The following is a 22,993-nucleotide window of genomic DNA, read 5'->3' as shown; positions in this document are numbered from 1 at the left end:
ATCAAATAATATATTGATCTACATCATTTGATTTTTCTAGTGTGAAATAAAACTTGCACTCAGGATAAAACAGCTTCATCATTAAATATCATCTTTTTAAAGCATTGCTCATTTGGTTTTTCTGTCTTGTTTGGAATTTTTGCATCTGTATTCATTAGTAAGTTTGGCTGTCATTTTCTTTTTCACCTGTTCCTGCTTGTTTTTCAGCTCCAATTTTGTAGTATCTTCATAAAATGAATTAGAAGTTTTCACTTTTCTTAGAGTATAAGTTTGTGTAAATGTTGGGATTTACTATATATAGTAACTATATATGGTTTATTGTTTTATTGATAAATATCTCTCACCTCCCAAGCCCTATGCTTTCTGGAAGTAGTACATTTTCTGATCCCATTGATTTTTGGCTTGGTTGTGTGACTTGATCTGTCTAATGGAATGTGAGTGGATGCTATATCCAAGCAGAAGCCACAGTGTAACTGAATGGTTATGCAGGGTCTTTCTTGCTTCTGTGTCCTCTATGGTGGGGAAGATATGCAGAATAGGGTCAGCTGCTTCAGTCTGAGTCCTGGAATTAAAAGCCATATGTAGAAGACATGATTTTAATGCACAGCTGGAGAAGAGCTACAGAAAAGTTGCAGCAAGAAAAAGAACATAATGTGAACAAGAAATATACATATGCTGTGTATGACATTTCTCCTTTAAGATTGCCTGTACATAATATAATCTTTCAAAATTTCCTAATATTCTATTCCTTAAATATTTTGTAGAACCACCTGATAAAACCAGTTCAGGTAATTTTTTCATGGCAAGATTTTCAATTACTGATTAAATTTCCTTAATGGTATAAGACTATTCAGATTTTTCTATCTTTTTGTAAGTTTGATAAGTGATGGAATTCTTGGAATTTCATCTATATTTTCAGGTTTATTGGTATAATTCTTTTCATACTATCTTCTTATCTTTTTTTTTTAAAGATTTTATTTTTTTATTTGACAGAGAGAGATCACAAGTAGGCAGAGAGGCGGGCAGAGAGAGAGAGAGGAGGAAGCAGGCTCCCTGCTGAGCAGAGAGCCCGATGTGGGACTCGATACTAGGACCCTGAGATCATGACCTGAGCCGAAGGCAGCGGCTTAACCCACTGAGCCACCCAGGCGCCCTATCTTCTTATCTTTTTAATGTCAGCAGAACTTACACCTTTTTTTCTGTTTCTTTATATTACTGATTTGAGCCATCTTTCTTTAATTTTTTCTTTCCTTTTTCAGGGAGAGAGAGGTAAATTTACCTAGACATTTGCAAATATTATTAATTTTTCAAAAAAAATCCCCCAAAAATTTTTCAAAAAAAAATAGCTTTATTGATTTTATTAGGTAGGGCTAGTTTTAGATGACAGAAATAGGGAAACTTCAAATAATAGTGGCTTAATAAATAAAGAGGTTTATCTTTATCTCACATAAAAGTTTGAAGAGGGCTCTCCAGAGGCAGCATAGTTTTATTCATGAGGATTATAAAGAATCAAGGTCTTCCCATTACATCATTTCAACTTTGTCCTCATAGTCCAGAGCAGGGGAAATAATAATCAAGATAAGAGCGAATAGCATCTAGTAGCTCTCTTTTAAGAAAGATACTCTACAGCTGCCACAAAGCACATACACTGACTTACCATTGAACAAAACCTAGTCCCATAACTACACCTGGTTGTAACTGTAGTTATTATTCTGGACCACCATGTGCCCACATGAATAAATTCAGTATATTACTCTGGATAAAGTGAAATCGATAATGGAGAGACATGAATAGTCTCTGCAACACTGATCTTTACCATCACACATGAGTTTCCTGATTCTGCTCTTATTCTCATTATCTTTCTTTCTACAAAAATTGAGGTTATTCTTCTTCCTCGCCTCTTTTAGTTATATAAGTATCTAATTAATATTCAAAATTGGAACATCAATTTGAGATTTTATTTGCATATTATAGTCAAATATATATAATTACTCTCTAACGTCTCTCAGATATGAAAATGAAATAAATGCATAACAATAAACAAAATCATCCTTCATTTTTTCAGGTATTATGGTATGATAATTTGCTAAGCACAGGACAAAAGACTGGTCATTTCTGGAATTTAAGGAATTCTCATTTTCATTCTCCTGCCTTTCTTTTTCATTTTCCAACTTTCAAATCAACTGCATTTTAATCAAGAAAAAAAAATTTAACCAGAAAATAATGAAAATCAGAGATAATTAAAAGGACCAAAGCAGAACAAATAAAATGAACAGGCCAACCAAATAAACATGAACAATATATTGGAAAAACAAGACAAAAATTATTGATAAATACTAGAAAATGTCATGATTAGCTTCACATAATCAAATATACTCAATTCAAAATTCAAAATAACTTGATGCATTAATAAGTAAAGGAAATCAAAATAATAATGATATTACTGACTATCAGACATCAGAACATGTTGAATTGTCTAACATGCCCCTGTTGCTTCCTGATGACCCTGAATTGTGATACATATATCCTATGAAAAGAGACCAGTTGTGGGCCCACACAGCATTTGGAAGTCTATGAGTCATACCAAATCAGTATATCTTAGTCACATGGCTAACAGAAATCCAGAATAGCAGCCACCTCTGAAAGTCTCCTTAGTGTGTTTACTCAGACAGAAAATTAGCAAATCTCATTTACTGAAGTCATTAATATACACTCATCCAACACCTAATCAATGACCATTCTCTCTTCCTATATGAGGTACTACATCTCTTAAGCTAGAATTCTATTTCCTAAAGTACTCTACAACCTTTGTCATTATTGACCAATGTAAACATTTGGTTTTATAGCCTGCAGAACATCCTGGGATCTGCACATAAAAACTTCTAAGAATTTATAAAGAGTTGATGTATTTTCTAGGGAATACTAATCAAATAGCAACTGATTTTTAGAAAAAGTAAAGAGAATCAAACCTGGAAATTATAAAAAATGTGAATTTAATTATATGTCTTGGTAATACTAGGGGAACACTATTAAAATTTGTGAGAGAAGATACTGTAAAAATTAGCCTAATTTTTTAAAATATTCTATTTATTTATTTATTATTTATTCTATTTATTATTTATTTATTATTTATTCTAGTTAGTTATTCTATTATTTATTTATTTATTTGAGAGAGCAAGAGCAGGGAGGAGAGAGCGAAACAGGCTCCCTGCCGAGCCAGAGCCCAATGTGGGACTTGGTCTTAGGATCCTGGAATCACAACCTGGACTGAAGGCAGATACTCAACTGACTGAGCCACCCTGGAGCCCCCAAAGTAGGCTAATTTTATAGCCCCCCAAAGTAGGCTAATTTCTTTTCATATCAGGAAAAATTCTTTCTCAGGACATTGGACCTGTATGCCTTGATATTTGTATTTTTCATACAGACACACGAACTAAAAAAATATATTCTTGCTGGGGCACCTGCGTGGCTCAGTGGGTTAAAGCCTCTGCCGTTGGCTCAGGTCATGATCTCAGGGTCCTGGGATCGAGCCCCGCATTGGGCTCTCTGCTCTGTGGGGAGCCTGCTTCCCCCTGTCTCTCTGCCTGCCTCTCTGCCTACTTATGATCTCTGTCAAATAAGTAAATAAGAAATCTTTAAAAATATATACATTCTTGCCAACCCCCATTGCCTCATGGGGGCCAACATTGTTGTTGCTGTGCCTCCCTGTCATTTCAGCCCATGGTTTTACTGCTAACGTCCTCAGTTTCCTTTGTGATCTCTCATTTAAACTTCCTGAGATAGCCCGGCTAGCTCAGTCGGTAGAGCATGAGACTCTTAAACTTCCTGAGATAGTCCAGGAGTCACATAGCCTCAAAGCTCCTTGCCCAGCCTATATACTGCACTTTCCTTATCCTTATCCATATGGATATCCAATATCCATATCCAGTTGATCATCTGTGAGCAGACCTGAGGTCATGCAGTACCTTTGAGGCAAATTATGAATAAGGACTGGCCCAGAGATGATTCGCTCATTAGAAAATGTGTTGATGGCCTCAGAAGGAAATTGTGAATGTGGTGACCATTTTGAGGTGGGACCTGCATAATGTGTGCATGTGACCAAAGGCCAAGATTCCTTAATGGAGAAGTCATTACGTGATGCAAAGGAAAGTCAAGATGGCAGTTTTCTTGTGCAGAGATCCTCATAAATAGGCACGACTCACTTGAGATAAAAAAAGGACACATATTATTCTGGCCCATAGCTTTTTGGCCTAGGTACTAAGAAGAGGGAGTTTTTAGTGAACTCTGACAAAAGAGTGATATGTGCTTTCTTCCTCTGTCCACAACAGACAGTTTTTTACTCTCAGAATGTGTTGATAGTGTAATGATGAAATATAACAGTTCCTAACATCCATGTTTTTTCTCCTCTGCAGCATTGGAATAGCTTGTGGAGGAGACAAAGCTAATATCAATGAAATAGGACCAAATTTTCTTTCAATTATCTTCTAGATCTAGAATAGCAATATATACATATGTCATATCTTAGACAAGAATAATTGTTTGGTAGTGACTGTCTAATGTCCTGAGCGGAGAAGAACCTTGAGGCCTTAACCAGGTTTAGTGGGTAAAGAGGTGATTATTTTTAGCAAGCATGCTAAACATGCTTAGCATGTTACATGGAGAGAGTGGCAGCATACATGTTTGATTTGACCTCCCTGATCTAGGTAGTTCCTAGTTATCTGAAAAGAGGCAGCAGCAAGTTAGCCAAAGATCATTGGATTTGGAGTCAGAGTTTTGTCTGAATGTTGATGCCATAACTTCATTTTTTTCATAGTTTATATTTTAAAAATATTAAAATATTTACTGTAACAAAATTTTTTCAAATTTAAAATTTTTTCAATATTTAATGAGCAGCTACTACAGATCAGTTATTGTTTAGGTAATGACACAAAATGCTGAGCAAAAGAACACATAGACCCAGCCCAATAATATGAGTAAAACATTAACCAAACAATCATAAAGATAAATATATACTAACCATTAGAAAGGAGAGGTATCCAATGCCATAAAAGTTTATAGCGAGGAGATATAGGCACTTACCAACAGTACGAACTTGGGTAAGTTACTTAACCCCTCTCTGAATCTGTACAAGATAGGGCTAACAATTTGTCATAGGGATTTGTGAAAGTTAACTGACAATATAGCTACTATGTATATAATATATAGATGTATAAGTTATATTATAATGCCAACAAACACACAATTTATAGAATATACATATATCCACTGAGATATCCTATTTAGTAATGGTACATGAAACAGTATAGTAATTCTTGGAAATATATGGAGACATTTCTATTTTTTCTGTTGAATGTACATATTCTATATTACATCATTTAAAATCTATGTTAGTAGTCCAGGTAGACAAAGAGAACAGGTATAGTGCCAAGAAAAATAGAACTTTCACCAAGGAGAGGAAAGAATAAGCAGCACTGATAATCACACAAAATAACTAGGTAGAAAGAGAGTCCAGTAGTGTGTTACAAGATCATGGACTAGCAAAAAATAAGAGAGCGCCTTTCCTCCTGGAAGGTCAGGGCTTTGTTTGACCCTACCATTGACCCATGCTATTTGAATGACATGATTAAAATATGTTATTAATGAAAAAAGTAATCTAAGAAGGGAATCTAGAAATCAAAATTTATAGAACACAGTAAGAACAGGGGTACAATGGGGACGTAGTGGGAAAGGAGTTAAAGGCAGGAGCAAGCCAAGACTCTTCTCATAACCTGGGGAACCTTGCCCATGGGAGCCTAGACTTTGGAGGCAGATATCACAGGTTCTCCTCTTAACTTTGCTAATAGGCATTTGTGTAACTGTGGGGAGATTGTAAATCTCTCTGTACCTCACATTCTCTCTGTATAAACAGGAAACATAATAGTACTTCTCTCATCAGGTTGAAAGAAATAACATAATTAAGCTACTTAGAGCAGTTCTTGGAACCCAGAAATGGTGTTTAAGCACTAGTTGTTATTACTATTATTATTACATTTACAGAAACTTTTAGATGAAAGCACGAAAATGGGAATAAAGGGTGATATTCAGTGAGAGGTCTAAGTTGCTTTTATCTCTGATTTCTGGTCAACAGTTAAAATAAAAATTAGAGCAGTTAGGAATGTTTTCAGCTGGAAGTAACAGCCTCCCAGGAGCAGCATAAGTAACAGTGACCATAGCTTAATTAAAAAAAGATATTTAATTATCTTATATGTATTAAGAATACAAGTGGCAAGGGGTTACTGATTTGATAGAGGAGCTCAAAGTATTACGAAAGACCAAAACTCCTCTTACTCTCTCATCTGCCATCCTCAGATTATTAGCTTTTCCCCTCATGATCACAAGATAGCTGCCACATCTACAAATGTAAAATCCTCTGAGTAAGGGGAATGAAGTTTTCATTGTTGGGAGACAAACAGGCTTCCAGTCTATACAAAATTAAAATTTTGTTAAAAAGGAAGAAGAGGGTATGATTTCTTGCCAGCCAACTAACAATGTCTAACACTTCTCAGCTGTAATTTCAAAGACAATGGAAATCACTACTTCTAGCAAGTTGAAAGTATATAAAATATTTAGAGACAAAGATCTTGAGGTATCTGGATGAAAGAAGACAGAAGAGCTGTCAGTGCTTTGGGCATTTTTCACAGTGAATTTAAGTGTAATTGTGTGCATAAAAAAACATAGATTTATTTTCAGAAATGCAAATGAAACACCTGGAATAACTGAAAATAATATAGCTGTGTTTCTTATATTATCACTCCCCATTGTATGTATTATAAGAATTATCAAAAATGTTTCAAACTGATATTTATTTATTTATTTATTTAGATTTTACTTATTTATTTGACAGAGATCACAAGTAGGCCGAGGCAGGCAGATAGAGAGGAAGGGAAGCAGGCTCCCTTCCGAGCAGAGAGCTCTATGCGGGGCTCAATCCCAGGACCCTGGAATCATGACCTGAGCTGAAGGCAGAGGCTTTAACCCACTGAGCCACCCAGGCGCCCGTTAAAATGATATTTAAACCTAGATCCTCTAAAGAGCTGATCTTATCTTGCTATCTTCTTATAAAGCAAAATTCTGGAAAGAGTTGACTCTACTCATCCTCTGCTCTTTTACTAATGCTGTTCTATCTTGAACAGTCTCCAGTAAGTCTCTTACCAGCATTGCTCCATCTGGTCTCTTCTCATCAAGATCATTAATTCCTCCCATGCTGCCAAGTGGACAGTCACTCAATATCTGACAGAGGCCATCATTTCCACCTTAGATACTTTCTTAAGGTATGCTGGTCCTCTTTTACTAGATCCTTCTCACCTTCCCAGATGTTAAATGTGGAAGAGCCTCCTTAGTACTACATTAAGACCAATCCTTTAGACCCCTTCTCATCTTTAACCACATACATTCTCTTGTTGGCACATCCAGTCTTGTTGGTTTTAAATACCATCTCTGATGCCAAACACTCCAAAAACGAAATCTCCATTCAAAACTGTTCACCCGAATCTGGAGTCATATACACCCAGCAGGCATCTGAAACTTCGTATATCCCAAATTACGTTCCTAATCCCACTCCTCCTACCAAAATTTGCTTCCTTACATGACTTTTCCCTTAGCTCAGCATCTGATCCCACACTTTACTCAGCTGCACAGGCTTCTAAACTTTGAAATTATTCTTGACTCCTCTCATTCTTCACTGTTCCTCAGCCAATCAACTGGCGAGTCCTGCAGGCTTTTTGTTCAAAGTATGTCTTGACTGTGGCCACTTGTCATCACTTTTATCTTGTCATTCTGCTCCAAACCACTGCTTCTAGTTATTGCTACACCTGGTCTCCTCACTTCTACCTTCCTTCCTGTAATCTATTTACACACAAGAGCTAAAATAATTTTTTAAATGTAAGTCAGATCAGATCATCCCTTTGCTCAAAATTTCCAATACCTTTTGTTCTCCCTCTGAGTAAAGCCCAAGCCCTTACAGAGCCTCTACCGCCCTTGAGGACACAGCCCCCCACCTGCTCCCCCATCTCCTTTTCCTCCACTCTGTACCATGCTCACTACATTCCAGTTGCTGGTTCCCTCACACTTTCTGAGTATTGCAGACTGCTCCTGCTCCCTCTGGTTGACGTGTCCTTCCACAAGTTACCACATGACTTGTCTCTCTTTTCCTCCATGTTCCTTTTCAAATACCTCCCATCAGAGAGGTCTTCCTTAACTACCTGTTTAAAGTACTATTTCTTGCTCCATCCTCTCTACTATTCCCCACAGTCACTAAAAGCAATTTATGTATTTGTTTGTTGTCTGTGTCCTCCCACCAGAACGTTTGCAACACAAGATCAGTGACCACGTCTGTTGTGTTCCCTGCAGTGGCCAGAACAAGGAAGTGCCTGAACCCTAGCAGGTGTTCAAGTCTATGTGTTTAAGGTATGAGTGTATCAATGAATGGCTATTTGCTGAGTAATCATTTTATTTTTTTATATCTGTATAAACCTCACATAAATTTTTAGATTGCTTTCAGTCTTATAAATTAATGTTTTCAATAGTTTCCCTTCTTTCAATCAGGTAAGAATAGTAACGTTTTGACTTATTTTTTTAATATGTGTGTATATACATATATATATATATATATATATCTTATATAATCTCATATATATCTTAAATAATATATATATCTTAAAGTATAAAATTTACCTTGTAAATTCCATTACCTTTTTCTGCTGTATTTTTGAGAACATTGTTTCCTATATTAGTGCCTTCGATTAACTATTGACATAAATGTTTTATTTGTTTAAAAAGAACATTGAAATAATGATGCTAAGAAAGAGATCATCTTTGCTATTTGGGCGCCATTTTCTTATAGCTCCATATTTTAATGATCTAATTGAAAATTATCCTAAGATCAAATGCTGTAATTTTTCTGAATATACCAATTAACACTTTGAAAACATAAGGCACTTATTTCTGTTAGGCCTGACACTATTACATAATTTGTTCCTGTTTTTATGTAAAATATTTTGATGAACTTATTTTAGCACAACCTCATTAATATTGGAGCCCTTATACAAATGTTAATAGTTTTAGGAACACACACATAAATGGACATGGTGATGCCTAAATATATTCATTAATAGAGGTCTTTAGAAAATGATGAAAGCATAGTTGCAGACAAAGCTTTTTTTTTCTGGCTACTAATTTCTCACACATACTAATAAAAATCACCAAAGTTAATCAAATGGGAGAGACTTTCAAAATTTTGCTTTGGAATGTCTCTCGTATCTGCCCTCCTCTCCCTACTCCCCCACCAACCTCTATGACCTACATTTTGGCTTGTTAACTATTTTCCAATGAGAATCCTTTTTTTGATCCTAACTGAATGAATTGAAATCATTCCACAAAATGCCTACATTTCTATTTATAGACCACACTCTCCATACATTGGGCATCCTTCTCTCTCCCCTTCTCACTCTGCTCCAGTCCCTTTTTCTTCCTCCTTAATCCTTTGGCTTCCACATTCTTGCTATTACCCAGGATTTAGTGATTACATTCTCTGCTGGGTGTCTTTTCACATATCTCATTATTGTTTGGAAATAATATAATAATGTTTCTTCTTCTCAGTCTCTGTCCTCTGTTACTCTGCATACTTTCTTCTGATGTCACACATCCGTGTGTTAATGTGTTAATGTGTGTTAATGTTAATCACACATTAACGATCATTTGATAGTTAATAGGAAATAACCATAACATTTTGGATCTCAATACTGATTTCATCCTGGTGACTAATGACAAACTGAAATTCAACATCACTGAAAAGATTATGAACGTCATTTTCCCTCTTAAGTCCCCATTCTCATTTTTCTCATCTACATTATTCATTCCCTTCTGTATTCCTCCAATTTACAAGTCTGGTGTAATTCCCTGTTTCTTTTCTCTGTCTTCAAAATTACAAGCCTATAAATTAGTAATGAATAACTGCTTATAAATAATGGAATTTCTTTAAAACTGGTTAATTTTTAGTTACAGATTTTGCTATTGTATTCCAATCAAAACAAAATTATTTAGAAGACCATAACTTCAAATAAAACACTGTAAGTTTGTAAGGAGAAATTAGTCTTATTATTATACAATCAAGGTAGGTCAATCCAAAATAAAAATTTCAAATCCTTTAGATGTCTTTTTCCTTAGCTTTAAGGTCTATGGTTTCCTTTTATCTTATTAACTAAAACTTATTTTCAGATAAACTTTTATAATTACCTGTTACTTGGTTTTTAAGCTTGTTCACTAATTTCCCTCAGTTGTATAGTGTTTAGAGTTTGAAATACATTTTATACCCCTAAAAGTGTTGAATAGCACTAGGAGATAAACAGCATCATTCTCCATGTATAGATGAGTACATGGGGGCTCAGAGAAGTTGATTTTCTTGTTTATATCATGTATCTTAGAAAAGGCACCAGAACTAGAGAGCAGGTGTTCCAACCCCTGGATTTTTGCTAGCTTTGACTATCCCACAGATGTCTCTAGGTGACAGCATTCATAAAAATACACATAAAAACATTCTCTTGGTCATTCAAGGATTAAGTATACAGTAATGTATTTTGTTTCTCTCTCAATATATAAGCATGTATTTGTATAACTCCAATTTACTTTGTGGTATGCGTGATTTGAGTCTGCCTCCCTCAAATGTTTAGTAGCTGTATCTTTATATTTTGGGACAAAGAGATATTAGGGAATGTTTAGAGACCCCATTGTTCAGACTAAAGTTTTTATTCTAATTTGATAATCAGATTGGATTCTATAAATTTAACACAGAAAAAAAGATAAGCTGAAGCACCTTGGGCTAGTCATTTTACCTTGCTAGACCTCAACTTTCAACTATTCTATCTAATAAAAGGAAGGAGATAGACTTATTCATCATCACCTTAATATAAGGATGATAATAAAATCTCTAATGAAATGAGGGCTGAGCACTATGCTAAATCCTTATATTCACTATCTCATTTAATATTGACCAAAATCCCTTGAGGAGAAGACTATTATTATCTACATTTTATAGAGAGTGAAATGAAGTCTCAGAGAGTCAGTGTCCCAAGGTACGTGGTTGGTGAGTGCAGGGGGATTTGGGCCTGGGCCTGTTCTATCCCGAGGTCTGTGCTCACAACTCCCAGGCATCAAGGCCTCTCCCTGCTACAACACCTCCATGATGTCTATGGTCCCCAAGAGCAACATGTTTTATTATTCTTCTATTAAACAGACTTGGAATTATTTCCTGTTTTCTCATTATCCATTGAAACATTTGAAACTTGTTTCCTTAATTATGAATCAATGATTGTTGTTTAACTTAAACAAGTAGGCAAGGAACAAATAAATGGAAAGTCATTGGAAGTTCTTAAATTGATGTTGGATGTTGCTAAATTAAGAAAGCCCATCATTCAAGGAGAGCTTTGTTAATAAAATTTCAATTAAAGCAAAATTGCATAGTTATACTAATAGCAACAATGAAAAATCTACTCCCAAAGGCTTTTTCTCATTTAGAACATAACATTTGAATAACCTTTCAACTATAGATGTTTGTAATGCATGCAATTGCAAGTTCTCAATTTCTCCCCACAAGTGTTTAAAATACACCCATTTATTATTTTCAGTTAAAGAACATTAAAATTATATTAACATGTAATATTAAAGATATCACAAATCAATAAACTAAATCAGACAATTTTTTTAATTTTTTATTTTTTATAAACATATATTTTTATCCCCAGGGGTACAGGTCTGTGAATCACCAGGTTTACACACTTCACAGCACTCACCAAAGCACATACCCTCTCCAATGTCCATAATCCCACCCCCTTCTCCCAAAACCCCTCCCCCCAGCAACCCTCAGTTTGTTTTGTGAGATTAAGAGTCACTTATGGTTTGTCTCCCTCCCATTCTCATCTTGTTTCATTTATTCTTCTCCTACACACTTAAGCCCCCATGTTGCATCACCACTTCCTCATATCAGGGAGATCATATGATAGTTGTCTTTCTCTGCTTGACTTATTTCGCTAAGCATGATACGCTCCAGTTCCATCCATGTTGTCGCAAATGGCAAGATTTCAATTCTTTTGATGGCTGCATAATATTCCATTGTGTATATATACCACATCTTCTTGATCCATTCATCTGTTGATGGACATCTAGGTTCTTTCCATAGTTTGGCTATTGTGGACATTGCTGCTATAAACATTCGGGTGCACGTGCCCCTTTGGATCACTACGTTTGCATCTTTAGGGTAAATACCCAATAGTGCAATTGCTGGGTCATAGGGCAGTTCTATTTTCAACATTTTGAGGAACCTCCATGCTGTTTTCCAGAGTGGCTGCACCAGCTTGCATTCCCACCAACAGTGTAGGAGGGTTCCCCTTTCTCCGCATCCTCACCAGCATCTGTCATTTCCTGACCTGTTGATTTTAGCCATTCTGACTGGTGTGAGGTGATATCTCATTGTGGTTTTGATTTGTATTTCCCTGATGCCGAGTGATATGGAGCACTTTTTCATGTGTCTGTTGGCCATCTGGATGTCTTCTTTGCAGAAATGTCTGTTCATGTACTCTGCCCATTTCTTGATTGGATTATTTGTTCTTTGGGTGTTGAGTTTGCTAAGTTCTTTATAGATTCTGGACACTAGTCCTTTATCTGATATGTCGTTTGCAAATATCTTCTCCCATTCTGTCAGTTGTCTTTTGATTTTGTTAACTATTTCCTTTGCTGTGCAAAAGCTTTTGATCTTGATGAAATCCCAATAGTTCATTTTTGCCCTTGCTTCCCTTGCCTTTGGCGTTGTTCCTAGGAAGATGTTGCTGCGGCAGAGGTCGAAGAGGTTGCTGCCTGTGTTCTCCTCAAGGATTTTGAAGGATTCCTTTCGCACATTGAGGTCCTTCATCCATTTTGAGTCTATTTTTGTGTGAGGTGTAAGGAAATGGTCCAATTTCATTTTTCTGCATGTGGCTGTCCAATTTTCCCAGCACCATTTATTGAAGAGGCTGTCTTTTTTCCATTGGACATTCTTTCCTGCTTTGTCGAAGATTAGTTGACCATAGAGTTGAGGGTCTATTTCTGGGCTCTCTATTCTGTTCCATTGATCTATGTGTCTGTTTTTGCGCCAGTACCATGCTGTCTTGATGATGACAGCTTTGTAATAGAGCTTGAAGTCCGGAATTGTGATGCCACCAACGTTGGCTTTCTTTTTCAATATCCCTTTGACTATTCGAGGTCTTTTCTGGTTCCATATAAATTTTAGAATTATTTGTTCCATTTCTTTGAAAAAGATGGATGGTACTTTGATAGGAATTGCATTAAATGTGTAGATTGCTTTAGGTAGCATAGACATTTTCACAATATTTATTCTTCCAATCCAGGAGCATGGAACATTTTTCCATTTCTTTGTGTCTTCCTCAATTTCTTTCATGAGTACTTTATAGTTTTCTGAGTATAGATTCTGTGTCTCTTTGGTTAGGTTTATTCCTAGGTATCTTATGGTTTCGGGTGCAATTGTAAATGGGATTGATGCCTTAATTCCTCTTTCTTCTGTCTTGCTGTTGGTGTAGAGAAATGCAACTGATTTCTGTGCATTGATTTTATATCCTGACACTTTACTGAATTCCTGTATAAGTTCTAGCAGTTTTGGAGTGGAGTCTTTTGGGTTTTCCACATATAGTATCATATCATCTGCGAAGAGTGATAATTTGACTTCTTCTTTGCCGATTTGGATGCCTTTAATTTCCTTTTGTTGTCTGATTGCTGAGGCTAGGACCTCTAGTACTATGTTGAATAGCAGTGGCGATAATGGACATCCCTGCCGTGTTCCTGACCTTAGCAGAAAAGCTTTCAGTTTTTCTCCATTGAGAATGATATTTGCGGTGGGTTTTTCATAGATGGCTTTGATGATATTGAGGTATGTGCCCTCTATCCCTACACTTTGAAGAGTTTTGATCAGGAAGGGATGCTGTACTTTGTCAAATGCTTTTTCAGCATCTATTGAGAGTATCATATGGTTCTTGTTCTTTCTTTTATTGATGTGTTGTATCACATTGACTGATTTGCGGATGTTGAACCAACCTTGCAGCCCTGGAATAAATCCCACTTGGTCGTGGTGAATAATCCTTTTAATGTACTGTTGAATCCTATTGGCTAGTATTTTGGTGAGTATTTTCGCATCTGTGTTCATCAAGGATATTGGTCTATAGCTCTCTTTTTTGATGGGATCTTTGTCTGGTTTTGGGATCAAGGTGATGCGGCCTCATAAAATGAGTTTGGAAGTTTTCCTTCCATTTCTATTTTTTGGAACAGTTTCAGGAGAATAGGAATTAGTTCTTCTTTAAATGTTTGATAGAATTCCCCCGGGAACCCGTCTGGCCCTGGGCTTTTGTTTGTTTGGAGATTTTTAATGACTGTTTCAATCTCCTTACTGGTTATGGGTCTGTTCAGGCTTTCTATTTCTTCCTGGTTCAGTTGTGGTATTTTATATGTTTCTAGGAATGCATCCATTTCTTCCAGATTGTCAAATTTATTGGCGTAGAGTTGCTTATAGTATGTTCTTATAATAGTTTGTATTTCTTTGGTGTTAGTTGTGATCTCTCCTCTTTCATTCATGATTTTATTTATTTGGGTCCTTTCTCTTTTCTTTTGGTAAGTCGAGCCAGGGGTTTATCAATTTTATTAATTCTTTCAAAGAACCAGCTCCTAGTTTCGTTGATTTGTTCTATTGTCTTTTTGGTTTCTATTTCATTGATTTCTGCTCTGATCTTTATGATTTCTCTTCTCCTGCTGGGCTTAGGGTTTCTTTCTTGTTCTTTCTCCAGCTCCTTTTAGGTGTAGGGTTAGGTTGTGTACCTGAGACCTTTCTTGTTTCTTGAGAAAGGCTTGTACCGCTATATATTTTCCTCTCAGGACTGCCTTTGTTGTGTCCCACAGATTTTGAACCATTGTATTTTCATTATCATTTGTTTCCATGATTTTTTTCAATTCTTCTTTAATTTCCCAGTTGACCCATTCATTCTTTAGGGATGCTGTTTAGTCTCCATGTATTTGGGTTCTTTCCAAACTTCCTTTTGTGGTTGAGTTCTAACTTTAGAGCATTGTGGTCTGAAAATATGCAGGGAATGATCCCAATCTTTTGATACTGGTTGAGTCCTGATTTAGGACCAAGGATGTGATCTATTCTGAAGAATGTTCCATGTGCACTAGAGAAGAATGTGTTTTCTGTTGCTTTGGGATGAAATGTTCTGAATATATCTGTGATGTCCATCTGGTCCAGTGTGTCATTTAAGGCCTTTATTTCCTTGCTGATCTTTTGCTTGGATGATATGTCCATTTCAGTGAGGGGAGTGTTAAAACCCCCTACTATTATTGTATTATTGTTGATGTGTTTATTTGATTTTGTTATTAATTGGTTTATATAGTTGGCTGCTCCCACGTTGGGGGCATAGATATTTAAAATTGTTAAATCTTCTTGTTGGACAGACCCTTTGAGTATGATATAGTGTCCTTCCTCATCTCTTATTATAGTCTTTGGCTTAAAATCTAATTGATCTGATATAAGGATTGCCACTCCTGCTTTCTTCTGATGTCCATTAACATGATAAATTCTTTTCCACTCCCTCACTTTAAATCTGGAGGTGTCTTCGGGCTTAAAATGAGTTTCTTGGAGGCAACATATAGATGGGTTTTGTTTTTTTATCCATTCTGATACCCTGTGTCTTTTGACAGGGGCATTTAGCACATTAACATTCAGGGTAACTATTGAGAGATATGAATTTAGTGCCATTGTATTTCCTGTAAGGTGACTGTTACTGTATATTGTCTCTGTTCCTTTCTGATCTACCACTTGTAGGCTCTCTCTTTGCTTAGAGGACCCCTTTCAATATTTCCTGTAGAGCTGGTTTGGTGTTTGCAAATTCTTTCAGTTTTTGTCTGTCCTGGAAGCTTTTAATCTCTCCTTCTATTTTCAATGATAGCCTAGCTGGATATAGTATTCTTGGCTGCATGTTTTCCTCTTTTAGTGCTCTGAAAATATCATGCCAGCTCTTTCTGGCCTGCCAGGTCTCTGTGGATAAGTCAGCTGCCAATCTAATATTTTTACCACTGTATGTTACAGAATTCTTTTCCCGGGCTGCTTTCAGGATTTTCTCTTTGTCACTGAGACTTGTAAATTTTACTATTAGGTGACGGGGTGTGGGCCTATTCTTATTGATTTTGAGGGGCGTTCTCTGAACCTCCTGAATTTTGATGCTCGTTCCCTTTGCCTTATTGGGGAAATTCTCCCCAATAATTCTCTCCAGTATACCTTCTGCTCCCCTCTCTCTTTCTTCTTCTTCTGGAATCCCAATTATTCTAATGTTGTTTCATCTTATGGTGTCACTTATCTCTCGAATTCTCCCCTCGTAGTCCAGTAGCTGTTTGTCCCTCTTTTGCTCAGCTTCTTTATTCTCTGTCATTTGTTCTTCTATATCACTAATTCTTTCTTCTGCCTCATTTATCCTAGCAGTGAGAGCCTCCATTTTTGATTGCACCTCATTAATAGCTTTTTTGATTTCAACTTGGTTAGATTTTAGTTCTTTTATTTCCCCAGAAAGGGCTTTTATATCTCCTGAGAGGGTTTCTCTAATATCTTCCATGTCTTTTTCGAGCCCAGCTAGAACCTTGAGAATTGTCATTCTGAACTCTAGATCTGACATATTACCAATGTCTGTATTGATTAGGTCCCTAGCCTTCGGTACTGCCTCTTGTTCTTTTTTTTTGTGGTGAATTTTTCTGGCTTGTCATTTTGTCCAGATAAGAGTATATGAAGGAGCAAGGAAAATACTAAAAGGGTGGCAACAACCCCAGGAAAATATGCTTTAACCAAATTAGAAGAGATCTCAAATCGTGAGGGGGGAGAAAGGGGATAAAAAGAGGTTCAACAAGGAAGAAAGAAAAAAAAGAAAAAAGAAATAAAAAGAAAAGAAAAGAATTTTTTAAAAAAGAAAACTAATAAAGAAAAATATAAAAAAGAAAAAATATATATATTAAACTAGTTAAAAAACGTTAAAAAAGAAAAAAGTAAAAGTTAAAAAAAATTTACCAGAAGGCAAGAAAAAAAACAAAAAATGAAAAAGAAAAAAATTAAATTAACTGCAAGACTAAAAAAAATCACAGGGAAAAAGCCATGAGTTCCGTGCTTTGCTTTCTCCTCCTCTGGAATTCTGCTGCTCTCCTTGGTATTGAAACCGCACTCCTTGGTAGGTGAACTTGGTCTCGGCTGGATTTCTTGTTGATCTTCTGGGGGAGGGTCCTGTTGTAGTGATTCTCAAGTGTCTTTGCCCCAGGCGGAATTGCACCGCCCTTACCCAGGGGCCGGGTGAGTAATCCGCTCAGGTTTGCTTTCAGGAGCTTTTGTTCCCTGAGCGCTTTCTGTAGAGTTCTGGAGGACGGGAATACAAATGGCGGCCTCTGGTCTCTGGCCCGGAGGAATCAAGAGCCCGGGGCCCCACTCCTCAGTGCGCCCTCAGAGAACAGCGCCCAGTTACTCCCGTCTGCCTGACCTCCAGCCGCGCTCCGAGCTCACCGAGCCTGCGACCGGTTCAAGGTAACACCGAGCTGCGAGCTGACTGTTGGCTCTGTCTCTGTAGCCAGCTTTCCCGTTCCAATACCCGCAAGCTCTGCGACACTCAGACACCCCTGATCCTTCTGTGACCCTGCGGGACCCGAGGCCACGCTGACCCCGTGTGGGCTTCGCCCCGGTTTAGCCTCTGGAGCGATGTCCCTCAGCGGAAAAGACTTTTAGAAGTCCTGATTTTGTGCGCGGTTGCTCCGCCCCTTGCCGGGAGCCGGCCCCTCCCCCCGGGGTCTATCTTCCCGTCACTTTGGATTCACTTCTCCGCTGGTCCTACCTTTCAGAAAGTGGTTGTTTTTCTGTTTCCAGAATTGCTGTTCTTCTTCTCTTCAATCTGCCGATGGATGTGCAGGTGTTTGCAATCTTTAGATAAGCTATCTAGCTGATCTCCGGCTAGCTGAAGTAGTCTCAGCCTGCTACTTCTCCACCATCTTGACTTCTCTCCCTAAATCAGACAATTTTCAATATGCCTAAACTGTAAGAAAACTATGTTTGCAAAAGTATTTGGGATTGTTATTTTTCTTGATGGAATGGACACAGAGATAATAGTAAACAGAAGTAATACCTTATTGTCCTTTGTTTCTAAATAACTAAAAGATTCAGGGGCCACTAATCCTAGTAATAACTCTGAAGTAATTTCTTATTCTGAATTTAATCTTTATTTTTATATACTTTGATGTATTTACTACTAAAATTCTGCTATGAAAAAAAGGGAAATATATTCAAGGAAATAATTCGATCTGCTTAGATGGACCACTTAAATTTTTGCTTTAAAATAAAATTTGATTATGCATATACATTACAAAAGCAAGGGAAACAGTCGAGAAATGAAAAAAAAACCTAATGCATGTCATAATTAGGGTTTGTAAATTATTTCAACTATTTTAAAACAAAAAAGAGTTAGGTAATTCTGACTAAGAACTTAGAGATTCAGTTTACAAATTAAGAAACATAAAATAGTGAAAATATTAACCAAATCTACCAGGTAATAATTTAGTGTTTAAATTTATTTTTGTTCACAATATCTTTTGAAGACCTTCTGTTGCATTGACATTTTAAGGACAATCCTCAAAAATAAATAGAAAACCACATTGAGATACCACCTTACACCAGTTAGAATGGCCAAAATCAACAAGACAGTAAACAACAAGTGTTGGAGAGGATGTGGAGAAAGGGGAACCCTCTTACACTATTGGTGGGAATGTAAGTTGATGCAGCCACTTCTGAAAACAGTGTGGAGATTCCTTAAGAAAATAAAAAGAGAGCTACCCTATGACCCTGCAATTGCACTAATGGTATTTACCCCAAAGATACAGATGTAGTGAACAGAAGGGCCATCTGTACCCTAATGTTCATAGCAACAATGGCCACAGTTGCCAAACTGTGGAAAGAACCAAGATGCCCCCCAACGGACGAATGGATAAAGAAGATATGGTCCATTTATACAATGGAGTATTATGCCTCCATCAGGAAGGATGAATACCCAACTTTTATATCAACACAGACGGGACTGGAGGAGATTATGCTGAGTGAAATAAGTCAAGCAGAGAGAGTCAATTATCATATGGTTTCACTTATTTGTGGAGCATAAGGAATAACACGGAGGACATGGGGAGATCGGGAGGAGAAGTGGGATGGGGGACATTGGTGTGGGAGATGAACCATGAGACACTGTGGGCTCTGAGAAACAAACCGAGGGTTTGGGAGGGGAGGGCGGTGGGGGGTTGGGTGAGCCTGGTGGTGGGTATTATGGAGGGCGCGTGTTGCATGGAGCACTGGGTGTGGTGCATAAACAATGAATTCTGGAACACTGAAAAGAAACAAAATAAAATGGAAAAAAAGAAGAAAATAATCTGTCCCACAAAATATGTATTTCTCTTAATATATGTATTCATGTCATATGCTCCTTAAACTCAGTGCAAAGTGCTCTTAACATCAGCTGGCTAGAAAAGTAACATAATTATTTATAACGAATATTAGTTATATTCAAGAGAAAAAGATAATTCTCTGTCCAAATATATAGGTCTTTAACAGCTTCCTATTACTGTGAAAGCCCCATCCATTATGTTCTCCAGTCATTGTTAATCACTAACTTAGGCCTGGTTCTAAGTCTCCACATGGTTTCTTGCCTTTTGAAAAAGCCCTCATGTGAATCTCAGCAATCTTTGGCTGCTTTAGTACCAGACTCAAACTAGATGTGAATCTGAAAAGGGTCCTTGCCCCTTGCCCCTTGCCCTAGGGAGCTACTCTAATTACTTTTTCTTTTTGTTAGTACCCCCAAAGTAATGCAAATCCAAGTCATGTCTACAGAGAAGTTCCACCCATATACCCCTGAGCCTATGTACCTTTCCTAAAAGGATGGTTCTCAGGAAAAGATGACAGAAAGGAAATGTGGTTCACCAGTAGAAGAAGGAAAGTTATCCAAGAAACCTGGAGGTTCAATGGCAGCTGACTCAATTCAGAAGCCTTTTGAGAAAGACTCCTCGGGAAAGGCAATGTGAAGGCAAGGGACAATTCAAATCAGGAAGCAAAGGTTATAGACTCCAGGAGAGAATGAGGCAGAGGAGACAAGAGGCTCAGAACAAGAGGAAAGGACCCAATAGAAATTATCAACTGGACTGACGATTCCATTTGGCTTTTGCTGAAGGACTTTCTTAGTTTTCTCTTCCATCTTCCTGACATAACTCAATCCTACTTTCCATAGATTTAATTTTAATATCTAAAATAAGTATGGATCCCAAATAAGAAAGTGTCTCTACACCTGGAAAAAGGTGAATTTTATCTGTGAAATACAGTAGTCTCCCTTTATCTATGGCGGATACATTCCAAACTCCCAGTGGATGCCTTAAAATCACAGATGATACTGAACCTAATACTGTTTTCCCTATACATATGTATATACTTATGATAAAGTCTATTTTTGTAAATTAGACATAGCAATAGATTAACAACAATAACTAATAATAAAATGAATTATTATAATAATATACCATAATAGAAGTTATGTAAATGTCATCTCTGTACTGTATTCACCTTTCTTCTGGTGATGATGTGAGATGATAAAATGTCTATGTGATGAGATGAAGTGAGGTGAATGATATAAGCTTGATGACATAGAGTTAGGCTCCTACTGACCTTCTGATAATTCGTCTGAAGGAGGATCATCTGTTTTTGGACTGCAGTTGACCCCGAGTAACTGAAACCATGGAAAGTGAATCCATGTATAAGGAGGTCTACTGTGTTAGGTAGTGCTTAGTCTAATCAAAAAATGAATAAAATCTTTTGAAAAGAAACCACAGCAACAAACTCTTTTTTTCTTTACAAAAAAAAAAAAAAAGAAAGAAAAGGAATTAATTCCATCAGGCTCAATTCATTAAAACAGATTAAAATGGATCTGCTTTGTCTCTGTTGACCTTCATCTTTGAATGAGGCTTCACAAGCTCTTACAATAAATTTCTCCGGAGATTTCTGGTATCAGTTGTAATTTCCAGGAATTAATAAAAAAAAAAGATAACTTTGATAGATTCATAAACAGAAATTATGAAAGCCCTATTTCCTCTTCTTTCAGGACATCATTGTACAATGAAATAAGCACTGAGAACCAGAATACAGAGGGAAGCATCAAGCCTGCAATTTTCTGGCTATTTGACCCAGGCAAGTCACTTAAGCTTTCTGAATCTCAGCTTCCTTTTCTGGAGGATCAAGAAATGATGCTGGCCAATTATTAAATAATATAAAAACAGTTAATAAACATAAAATATTCAACTTAATTAGTAATCAAATAAATAAAATTAAAAGATTTGTTGAATTTGGCACTCATCTACCACATACTCAGTGTTGGTAAAAGCTAAATGAGACAAGCACTTTCACACTTTGTTGGAAGCAAAATGTCAGCATGTACCAGGAACTTTAAAAATGCTCATGTAATTTGACTCAGCAAATCTCTTTCTAGGAATCTATCTCAAGAACATCATTGAAAAACACAGACGACATGTTATTCACAAAGATGATTATAAAAGGTATTTATAACATTAGAAAGTTTGAATCTTTCTAAATATTTGGAGGAAAACCAACAATAAAAGTGACCATAAATAAGGTGCACATAACAAAGCAACCTTAGAATATATGTATATTGTTAAGTGAATGTGGGTGGGTTATAAATCAGTTGGAAACTATCTTAGGGGCTTCATCAGCTGCCAAATATGAAAGGAACTTATATTTCTTTGTACATTCCAACTATCATAACCCAAGTCCCCATTGATGCATTTGTCAAAGGTTTGCCTTGCTCACAACATTCCTAGCAGCTGTTCAAGGAGTTCCTGTGACCACTGACTCACACATGCTGCAGGTGAACCCCTTGGTTTCTTTCCTTCACAGTTGCCGCCGACTAGTGATCACTACTGAAGTGCCCCCCATGGCCCTGTGGAAGAGACACTGCTTCCCGTGTCTCTCCAACACAATGGAAGTCTCTCTGAAAGCCTGGACACAAGGGAAGTGTAGAAGAGATGTTGCAAGTTCTGCTGCTGGAAGCGGCCAACCTGCGTCTTCCAAACCCAGTTTTAAGGACCTACGAGGCTCCCAAGAGTCCACAATGACAGGATTCTTCATGCCTCAGAAATGAAATGAGGTATAACCCAAGCTCATCACCCACATGCTCTCACTCGTATTGAGAAGATGCTGTCCTTCCTGCCTCAGGCTGGTTGGAAGAAAATCCACCGCATTTTTGGCAATCTTAGTCTCTACCAATGTGGCCTATCTGACTCATAGAGCTAGGACCGAGCTCACAGCCCACTTCTCAAAGTTTGGAGTCCTCAGTCTTGATAGTACCAATAGTCTAGTCTACACAATGCTATGCAAGCTTGTTCCTGTATGATGTTTGGAGAGGCAAATAAAAGATTTAGCATGACTACCCCTCCCACCAGAGTCCAAATCCTGATTTCCAATCAGCAGATTCTTAGACAAAGAGTATGGTGAGCCACAGTCTAAGGCAGGAGTTAGCAAACTAGCTTCACTGGCCAAATCGGTCCAGCTGCTTACTTTGTAAAGCGTTATTGAAACATAACCAGGCCCATCGTTTACATATCATCTGTGGCTGCTTATGTAATACAATGGTAGTGTCAAGAAGTTGCAACAGAGACCAAACAGCCTGCAAAGTCTAAAGGGGACCTGGGAGGCTCAGTCGTTGAGCATCTGAGTCTTGTTCTCAGCTCAGGTCTTGATCTAAGGGTTGTAAGCTCAAGCCCCATGCTGCATGTTGGGCTCCATGATGTGTGTGGGGCTCCACACTAAGCATGGAGCCTACCAAAAACAAACAACAAACAAACAAAAAACTTCAAAAAACAA

The sequence above is a fragment of the Mustela lutreola genome, chromosome 6, assembly GCF_030435805.1.
Source record: "Mustela lutreola isolate mMusLut2 chromosome 6, mMusLut2.pri, whole genome shotgun sequence".
In the NCBI taxonomy this organism is placed as follows: Eukaryota; Metazoa; Chordata; class Mammalia; order Carnivora; family Mustelidae; genus Mustela; species Mustela lutreola.
The sequence above is the reverse complement of the archived record's forward strand: the minus strand, read 5'-3'. Positions refer to the sequence as shown.